Here is a 9,307-nt window from a genome sequence, read left to right as displayed (position 1 = left end):
TTAAGAGTCAATATGTCCTCGTACTGTGAAGTATACATGCACAGACTTGTTTTTCCAAATCTGACCACTAGGAATGCAGCCGTAGAAAAACAGGCTCTAGAATGATTTTTGCAATTCCAGGTTAATATCAACAGAATTGCTTAGTAAAGTCCTCCATCCGTGCAGAAGGAAAAAGACTTTAACAAACATATAAAGAATTGCATAGTGACTGATAATTAGCTCTAACAAAAACTAGAGATGGAAGTGACCTATTATCTCATCTTGTCTCTCTTCTTTTGTCTATAGTTTTACCACTTCAAAGGACTCAGTTGATTGGGACTTCTTCCAGGCTGTTTTTGGAAGATTATTTAATACTGTAATAGTTTTCTGCACAAGTCCTTTTTTACCTGGGGACTTACGACATGCATATCTGTGGACTGGGGGAGAGGTCTGGGAACAGTTACTTCCCAACTGCCTCCTTGGATCCACCATAGTATCAGAAGACTTCGGAACCTGTAAGTACTTTCTAGCAGTCTTTGACTTTCTCATCAGGATACTTGTATTCACTACAGATGATATAAAAATGAGCTAATATGTCCGCTTCTGGGGTAGCATATTTTGAATACAGCAAAAGAACTCTCTTCTTGTATGTTTGGTTTGCCATACAGATTCCACTGGGCTCAGATTGGTGTCTCTTTATAAGTAGTGTTTCTTGGGATGCACAGGTAAAGTTGAAAAATGCCAGGGGTTTGATATTATAAAATAATGTTCGCACTTATAATACTCTTTTCACAAAAGTAGGAATCTCACATCTTATCTCTCTTCTTTTGTCTATAGCAAGGCTCTCACACTTGCTGACCACACAGTTGTTGACCATTGGACCATTAAATGAATGTGTGGCAGGGACCAAAGTCTGCTGATCAGTGGCCTGATCCATTATTCTTATTAACTCAGTGGCAAAACATATTGCCTTAAAGGATCATACCGAATCATTCCAACATAACCATGAAAAGGTGGAAGGAAACCCATCATAAATATATTTTCTATAATAATAGATTTTTATATGATTTTTCAAACCTTCATTTAGAGGCAGTCTCTTTAAACTCAATATAAGAACTGTTTTCATGAGTAGGAATTTGCCATCATATGGCCATTAGCTCTCATTTCTTGAACAGGACTGTATTAGCAGAGAAACATAAAGTATGATTATATGAGAAGCTGCAGTGTAGTGTAGAGATCTGAGACAGATTTAGACAGGATATGTCAAATACCAAAAGCAGTGTACCTGTGACAGAACAGAATTCCATCAATAAAAATTTACCCAGTTGAGAGGTTCAGGTGAGTGGTTCTCTTGAAGTCAATAGAACTGGTCATTGGATAGCATGGGGAGGATTAGTTTTGGACCATTTTTTTATCTCAGCATTATCAAAGTAAGAAATACGATTCCAGTGGCTGAGTCCAGCTAAGTTATAGTTTGCACGGGTTGTAGGAGAGGGAGAAGTTGGTTTGGCCTAGGTACATCAGAACAGCCTCCACCAGATTGCAAGAGCCCCCAGCAGTGTTATGATAACAGTGATTGTCTGAATGTGATGTGTTGTGGTTACATCCTTATCATGCCCCTATATATATTTAGTGTGGACAGAACAGACTTGACCTTGCTATCTCTGGGCCATTGGATGTTCCCTCATAGGAAGAATCCTTCATGTCCAAAGCCGCAGAAAATCTGTTTAGTCATTTTGCTACAGAACCATTTGGTACTATCTCTCCTGGATGTGTTGTTTAAGTTCTATGTTAGTTAACTCAGAACTTCATCCAAGTTGTGAGTAACTGGGTAGGCTGGGCCCCAGACCTACACAGTTTATCTCTGTTCATGGTTTATTGCATGCAGTACTTACAAATCTTAAAGGAATGACACAGTGAGTATAACTAAAGAGTGTGTTATCATCATCAGTTGGCTAATTATACCAGCTGGCAGAGGCTAAGTGCACATGGGTTACACATCCAAAAGTGTGACAGAAATGTTAAACATATGACAAAAGCTTTAAAAGATGTAATAGCTATAGTAATTAATCAGATTCTAATAATTGCATAAGAATTCTTATCACCAGTTACTACACAGATACCTATGCAGGTGTATTCTATTCATGGGCAGATCCAGGATTTCAGAAAGAAGGGTATGGGAGCAGCAACCTGTGCTATACCTGAGCTCCTCACTGAACAGGACTGGAACAAGCAGGAGCAGCTCTGGAGTTCCCTCCCACTCCCACCCGGAGGCAGCTGGAGACAGCAGTAGCAGTAGGCAGCAGAGGGGTGGAAGGGGAGGGGAGGTATTACTAACCATGGTGGGAAAGAAGAGAAAGGTGTGGGGTAGAATTCTTATTTGATTTGGGACTTAAAAAAAAGTCCCTGGCTGCTGCTTCTGTCATGTAGGAAACTGAAAGGGGATTGTTACTGTGCCACTGCACTTCCCTTAGCCCTATGGTCAGTCACTACTTTGGTATGTATACCAGTTATTTGTCTCCTTATTGTTGAACCTTCTTTCAAACCTCCCTATATTCCTGAAAGCTTTGTCACTTACCATCTTCCAGATGCAATCTGCAAATGTCTTAAAACTCCTAGCTCCTTATCTTTTTAGCAGCTTGACTGAGCCCAGCACTATCTTCCAGGAAAGGAAAAAGAAAAGGGGAACTTGTTTAGAAGTAGAGTCTGTTAAACTAAAGAGAATGAGGGTTGAAGTGGGAAGGAGGCCTGCTAGACGATGAGGCCTAGCAGGGGCATAGGGCTTCTAGTCTACCTAGCAATCCCAAGAACAGAAATTTGTTCACCTAAATGAGTTCAACCTATGCTCATGTATTTATTTGTATTAAAACCAACTATTCAGACATTATTCCTATGCCTTTTAATAGGAGATAGTCTGCTCAGTTCCTTTCCTCTTAAATATATTAGCTTTTCTGCATACCTAACATAATACAAACAAGCTAATTTAAAGCTGCCTGCGAAGATAATTTTTATATGAAGAGTGTAATAACAAATACAAACAATTGTGCTCAATATAACCTAGTGCTCTCTTGCTGTGCTGCTTATGCTTAATGTAACAGATCAGGCTTATCAGCTCTTGTTTGGCTTCTGACAGCAACTAGATTAATTAATGTAGTAGTTATGTATTGTGTGAGTTGAAAATGATTTGGACTGTGGAAAGTAAAGAATGCTTATATAATTACTGTGATATTAAGCAGAATGTAATGACAGGAAATAGGACACTGAATTCTCTGGGAGTTCCCTATACCACAACTGGTGGAATTCTTGCCCTTATTCCATTCCAAAGGCAGGGCAGAGATGCACATTATAGCCTAACTAAATCAGAGATGCCCAAGCTTGCTTCATCACAGGCTCACAAAAGCTTATGCATCTCTGATATAGTTATTCTATAAGGTACGTCACTACCCTGCCTTCTGCCTAACTTCAGACTAACACAGCTAAATACCATTCTCCTTATTCCATTCCTACATAAAAGGCCCTCTTGGAGTGGCAGGCCCATGCCCTGATTACCTCTGTATTGAAGCCCAGGTGGCTGGGCTGTGACCAGCACAGCTGCTGCTCCATGGATGGAGGAGCTGGGCCTCAGTTGAAGCACAGCACAGCACAGCAACTGCACATTGAAAGGAAGCCCAGAGGCCAGGAACATGATGGGATGCATCATGTGTTGGAACTAGAACCAGATGCACTCCTTGCCACCTGGAACACCCTGCTGTCACTGCCACCATCACCAGCCAGTAAGCCAGGGAAACTAGCCTGGGCCTGCCAGAGCCTAAAGCGGACTGAACCACAGGGCCACCCGGGCCCTAGACCTAAGACTTCCCAGAGAAAGCTGGGCACAGTTCCAGTGGTCCATCCAGGGAACAACCCAAACTGGAGCAGGAGAGCTCACTAGCTTGCGCCTGACTGGCATTTGTAAAGTCCCAGGTCAGATGGGGATGGAAGCAGCCTGACGGTATGCCCAACCTGCACTGTCAGGTGACATCCACTGTGTCTGGCTGTGAGTGGGCCCATCAAGGGCCATGTGGAAACACTGGGACCCTGGCCATGGGGCAGTAGGAAAAAGCCCCAGGGAAAAGGGGGCCAGATAGAGAAAAGGGAACGAGGATCGAAGAAGCAGACCCCTAAGTGGCTCAGTGCAGAGAGTGAGCAGCTCAGTGCTGGCCCAACAGTGTCCTGCCCACTGCTCAACTTGAGCCACATCGAGTTATGTTGTTTCCTTTTGTGTTAGCAATTTTTCTCCAAGTGTAACAAGGTCACAGCAAGCAACTGTGACACTGGAGTGTGATCCCAGCTGCACATCAAGCCACCTATGACAACGTCAAGGTGCAGCCTGCAATCTATAAGAACACCCGAATGGAAAGGGGTGGGGTGTAGGAGATGAGGAGCCTTGCAGAAGATGCACCGAAGAGGTGTTCCCAGAACTAGTAAGAGTCACTGAGCAACATCACAGAGGTATGGATAACACCCAAAGTTATGGTGGGTGAGTAGGCTCTGGGGCGGTCCTAGGTGGCAGGGCAAGGGCCTGCCACACTTGGTTATCTAAAGTAAAACTACAGTTCTTACATATCTTAGATGTAGCTTTTTTGCAAGAAATACTTTTACAGAAATACCCTGTATAAGGTAGAGCATTCCAAAATATAAATGTGAGCTCCACAACAACTAAACATGGCTGGGGACATGCCAAAGGCTCCCATGCCTTGTTTTTAAATGAAAAATGTAGCTTGAGACTCCAAGATATCCTTTTCTTTCATGTTCCATGCTTAAGGCCATAGCAACTAAAAAGCCTTGCTGCACTGAGACTTGCGATAAGCTCAGGGAATATTTAATAAGCCAGCATGCACTGATCACTGGGAATAGGTAGGAGTTTGAGAGCTCCAGTTTATATAACTAGGAAATGGTGCTAGTAGCGAGAAGATCAAACATTCTACTTATCTAAAGTTATGTTTGAAGTTTTGAAAAACTAAATCAATTCCTCTCCTATTGTAGTGCCTTCTTTGGCTCATTATCTTGAACAATGGCATTTGCCTGAATAAAAGATGTTCTATGGGAATAATTTTTATAGCAGTGTTGTATCATACAAGATGGTTTCACAACAACTATTCCACAAACACTGTATTAATTTGATTTCTAAGGTGTATGGAATGTGAATTTCAGGATTCTAATCTACCACTTGCTGGCTTGGTGCTTTAGCTCATTGCAGAGTGTATATTGTAACACATGCTTTAGGTAAAACTGTTACCCTCTTCTGTGCCCTACATTAGCATTGGGAAAGGAACTCTCTCATGAAGTCTAGGCAGTAGCATCATCTCACGGCAAATGTTCTGATCAGGTATATAAACCTAACAGTTCCATGCCTGAAATCAACACGTAGCATCAACCTGCTTGGAAGTCAGGCTTTTGAGAGTCAGAATACAAACATCAAATGGGTACAAAGGGGAAGCTCTTAAAGGGCTGATGCAAGTGGGTTACCATGGCAGTGGGCTAGGTGGTTATATTTAATTGTCTTGTAATGTGTGGGTGTTGCTAGCAGATTTCAGTGTCTAGCAAGGAATAAGCACAACATATTCCAGCCACAGATAGCATAGGCAGTACAAGTTACCCTAATCATGTCAAAGTATAATCCTGCAAACAATTTTACCAGGTCTAATCTTCAGCATTGTGAATAGTCATATTGAAACGTGTACCATTAGGCCCATGTGAAGCTGCACAAAATTCAAAGTGGTTGTTTCATCAAATGCTATTTATTTATAACTATGCCTTTTGTATTTACTTTGTTGATTATTTGGGATAAGTACGGACAGTCAAAAAGCCTGCGGCAGAACTGATTCAAACTAGGTAGCTTCCTCTAAGCTGCATAGATTGAATTTATAACCAACTGAACTGACATTTTAGTTTTCAATTGGGAAAGGCAGGGCTGGTCTGCACTGACCCAGGCCAGTAGGCAGGGGGTGCTAGAGCACATCTCCCAGCCTGCTGGCCATTGCCAGCCCAGCCAAGTGTCCCCAACCCCTGCTGTCTGCCAAGAGGGGGTTAAGAAGCCCCCTGTCCAGGTACTGGCCCACTATGGGGGAGCCTCCCCCTCAGGGGGGTTCTCCCAGCCTGGTTTTCCCAACCCTGGGGAGCTGAAGGGAATTCCCTGTCCCCTTCCCAGCTGCTGATTGCTTTAGCTGAGGGAGAAGTGATCCTCCCTGCTGGGTGCCTGCCCATGCAGCCCAGCATTGGGGCACTGGGGAACCCCTACCTTCGGTCCCCCACCCCAGCCCAAGGTCACCCAGCCTTGGGCATCTCCAGGGCACCTCCCTTCCCGAACCCCAGAGCTGCTTGCCTTAGCCCCTGTGAGTCTCAGGGGTAGCCTGGAGCATCCTCAGGGAGTGGACAGATTTTTTTTACTCACCTGCAACTAGTTTTGCCTCAGACTCACAGCAACTGAGGCAAAACTGGCTGTGGAGAAGAAGGATAATTTCCCTCCACTCCCTTAGGCTGCTTGAGACTTGCAGCAGCCAAGGCAAACAGCTCTGGGGTCTGGGAGGGGAATAATTCCCCTCAGCAACCTGGGGCTGCCCTGGGCTGAGGTGGGGGAAGTCCCCATCACAGGGGCTTTTCCTTCACCTATGTGTTGTGTAGATCTGAGACTGGGGGGGGCGGGTCTCAGGGTTGCTTTCCCTGCCCCACTCCTGTCCCTAAGGGCTGGTGGACTCAGGGAGGAAACAGGCTAAGCAGCAGAGGGGTGAGGCAGTTCCTGCTCCACTGGAGCCAACAGCATAGCTCAGGGCTGCAAAACATCCCGGGATGCTGGAGGACTGTGAGGTAACTTGAACCAGGAAGGGATCTTGGGACAGAAGTTCCATAAACTGGTTTGCCCTAAGTCAGTTAAGTCTGATATTACATCCAACCAGGTTTATTTTAAACTAGTTTGGGTCATTTTGATAATGTGCACTGAACTTCTGTTCTGTTACATGTTTAAACCAGTTTACGATTACTTAAACTGGTTTATGTGTAACTTTTGTCCCTAGCCTTGGGGTCAGTGACTATTTTCATGGCATAGAAACATGTAAACCCACAGTTAGACTTGTATATTTTATTGCAAAAAATCACCTTTGCTTAGGAAATCATCCCATTATCTCTCAGCCCAAATCACTAAAACAAAATAGGGCTTTTTATGTGACAGTTTGCATATCCTTACAATCATTGTTTCTATTTATAGCTCAAATGTATGGAACAGGCAGAAGTTGTGGAACCTTCTACTGGCTGAATGTACTGGTTTCAGGACTGTTTTGTGCCAAGAGAATATGACATCTAAACGCTGAGCTCCAGTTCTGCAAACACTTTGCATACATGTTTTTCCTGAACTGCGAATAGGGCCATTGGTTCAGTAGAACTGCTCATAAGCTAAACGCATGAGAGAGCCTTTGGAGGATCAAGGCCAAAGACTTTAAAAGTTACTGGTAGTTTTCATATACCCCAAAGTGGCTTGAAAAGTTCCCTCTCATCTTAATCATGCTTCATAGTGAAACATTTTGGTATAAATAATTTACTGAACTGTGCTTGATCCTGCTCCTGCTCATTTCAGTGAATGCAGGATTGGATCCTAGATGTGTTTCTTCCCTGCATCTAGATGAGTCCTTTTAATTTAATTATCCTTTGTTGTTTTGTATCCTTTAATACTGATAAAATATGCTTATGGAATTGATCTATAGGGCCAGGCTATAAATTGGATTAGTTCCTTGGAAATATATGGAAATACACCTATTTACAATTGTGAGAATCTGGCCCATAAACTTAACAGAAAAGAAGCTTTCTACAATCCAATAGCATAATTAGAGCCCCAACATTGTTTTCAAGGTTTGTACTAATTGAAATGGAATATCACCATAATTTTATTAGCATAATAGCAAAGTCATTGCTCGAGGACAGTGTAAATCCATATACTCAGTGATATTTGCATTGCTTAATATGACAATGCATTTAATTTGTTTCATTGTGACTTGTTTACTAACTATTAACTTCAACAGTATTGCTATATTTGTCCTGTCCAAAAACTAAATTAGTGTGTATGGCAATAGGTGAATCTACACCTTACAAGGAAGAATAGGTTAATGTGTTGCTTCCTCCTTTTAAAAAGAACAGTCTTAGAATGTGCTGTGAGTGCCTTGCCATGAACTATAGGCACTGAAAGAGTGGTAAGATGATTAATATGTATAACATATACTTGCCCATGTACACTGAAGAGACAAAGCTAGAATAGAATAAACATGCGGAATTTCAATGCAATTAATTAATTGTACATTAAGACTTGGTCCACAGCCTGCCAAAGTCATTGGAAAGAGCACTACAGATTTCAGCAAGCTTTCTTAGAGGTACATAAGTTTTTGAGAAAGGCAGCAATGCTTTGTCTGAATGTTATGTTCTCTTGGTGGATTGGATCATTCCAGCACTGCCTCCTTGAGAAGAGGGTTAGTTCAGTTATACAATGAGGTGAATGAAGAGTCAGAATAATTTTTCCATCCATATCATCCCAGGGTTTCATTGTGTGACATGGGTACAATGTCACACATCTCAGAATAAAGCATAGGGCCTAACTGTACCAACAAATCTAATAGGGTCTAACTGTACCAACAAATCTAACTGAAGGCATTGTGGCTGAGGTACCATCTCAAACTCCTGGGTGAGGAGTATCTGTGGACCTGCTACTATACCTCTTTTAGGGAGGTGCAACTAAAGATGAGGGACTTAAACTCTACTTCTTCTCTCCAGTGGGTTTGCATGAGAAGCTTTACTGCACATTAGGCTAATATAATGCTCAATAAAGCATCACTATCTACATGTGTGCAGTAATTACAGCAGAATAGATTAATGTGCCATTTTTTAGTACCTGTAGATACAGGTCCTAGAAATCTGTGCATTAAACTAATGTGCCAAAGTGCATGTGTAGTAGGGCTGTGGGAAACGGCTGTTTCAATTTGGTTTCAGATTCGGCCATTTCATAGGGATAGTGATTCGTTTTGGTGTTTCGGATCACTGTTTCGTTTCGATTTGGCCGAATCTGTTTCAGAGTTTTGATGCTGCTTTGGTGATTTGGCCATAGGCTATAATGGGGAATCACTAGAATTCCTATAACTTTGTCATTTCTTGCCTGATTTGGATGAAAATTGCAGGAATAGTAGCCCCTTCTGAGGGCATGAAGCTGCCAAGTTTCAAGGAGATAGGTGCAGGAGTTTTTTGTGAAATTGCACCTCAAACTGTTCATAGCAAAACTCATGTCATGTGTGTTAAGGCAGAGTGGGATGAA

At 42.6% G+C, this 9,307-nt stretch overlaps 1 long non-coding RNA gene across 1 annotated transcript in view; it reads right to left on the bottom strand.

Annotated features, from left to right (window-relative positions):
• Nucleotides 1-202: 202 nt before the first annotated feature.
• The window catches only part of LOC109287842, a 44,781-nt gene continuing 35,676 nt past the window's right edge, over nucleotides 203-9,307 (bottom strand). The window contains exon 3 of the long non-coding RNA XR_002094976.1: nucleotides 203-492. This is a non-coding gene — a long non-coding RNA (uncharacterized LOC109287842). The remainder of the gene's footprint in view (nucleotides 493-9,307) is intronic.

This window comes from Gavialis gangeticus, unplaced genomic scaffold (assembly GCF_001723915.1).
Source record: "Gavialis gangeticus isolate Ggan-Ray unplaced genomic scaffold, GavGan_comp1, whole genome shotgun sequence".
NCBI lineage: Eukaryota > Metazoa > Chordata > Crocodylia > Gavialidae > Gavialis > Gavialis gangeticus.
This window is presented reverse-complemented; position numbering and strand designations above follow the sequence as displayed.